The sequence below is a fragment of the Euprymna scolopes genome, chromosome 22, assembly GCF_053919585.1.
Source record: "Euprymna scolopes isolate OS-2025 chromosome 22, ASM5391958v1, whole genome shotgun sequence".
Classification (NCBI taxonomy): domain Eukaryota; kingdom Metazoa; phylum Mollusca; class Cephalopoda; order Sepiida; family Sepiolidae; genus Euprymna; species Euprymna scolopes.
The window spans coordinates 100,671,836-100,672,632 of NC_136503.1; positions in this window are offsets into that span (position 1 = coordinate 100,671,836).

Sequence of the window (797 nt, forward strand, 5' to 3'; positions counted from 1 at the left end):
AATTTATATATATATATATTTGTATATGCATATATATATATAATTTTATATATATATATATAATTTGTATATACATATATATATAATTTGTATATATATATAATTTATATATATATATAATTTGTATATATATATAATTTGTATATATATATAATTTATATATATATATAATTTGTATATATATATATAATTTGTATATATATATAATTTGTATATATATATATATATATAATTTGTATATATATACATATTTGTATATACATATATATATAATTTGTATATATACATATATATATATATATATATATATATATAATTTGTATGTACATATATACACTGCGTGTCAACTTATTAACGAGATAACACTTTTCTACAAGTTTCAGAAATTTACGGGTAGTTTCGTATCAAAAGCTTCGGAAACGTTTGGAATGCTGAGTTACACCTACAGTGAAACTTTCGTACAGTTCTGCGCAATGTAAACAACTTGTCATCGTAATTGCTGAATCCACGGTATTTGAGATGTTTTAAATTATTAACAACGCAGTTTGTTTCATCAAAAAAAAAGGGTCGTAAAGGTGGATTGAGTTGTTCTCAGGAAGAGTTCTATTACAGAACAGCTAGCAAAAGTTAAAACTACTTTTATTATGGAAAATCGAAAATGGTAGGAAGGTGCCATCAAACTGTGAAGAACTTTGTCAAGGACCTTACAAAGGTACGTAAGAGAGCTGATAAAGGTAAATCAAGAGTTGCTTTAAAGAATGTCTCAAAAATTTCTCTATATCGCCTTCTGAAATCAG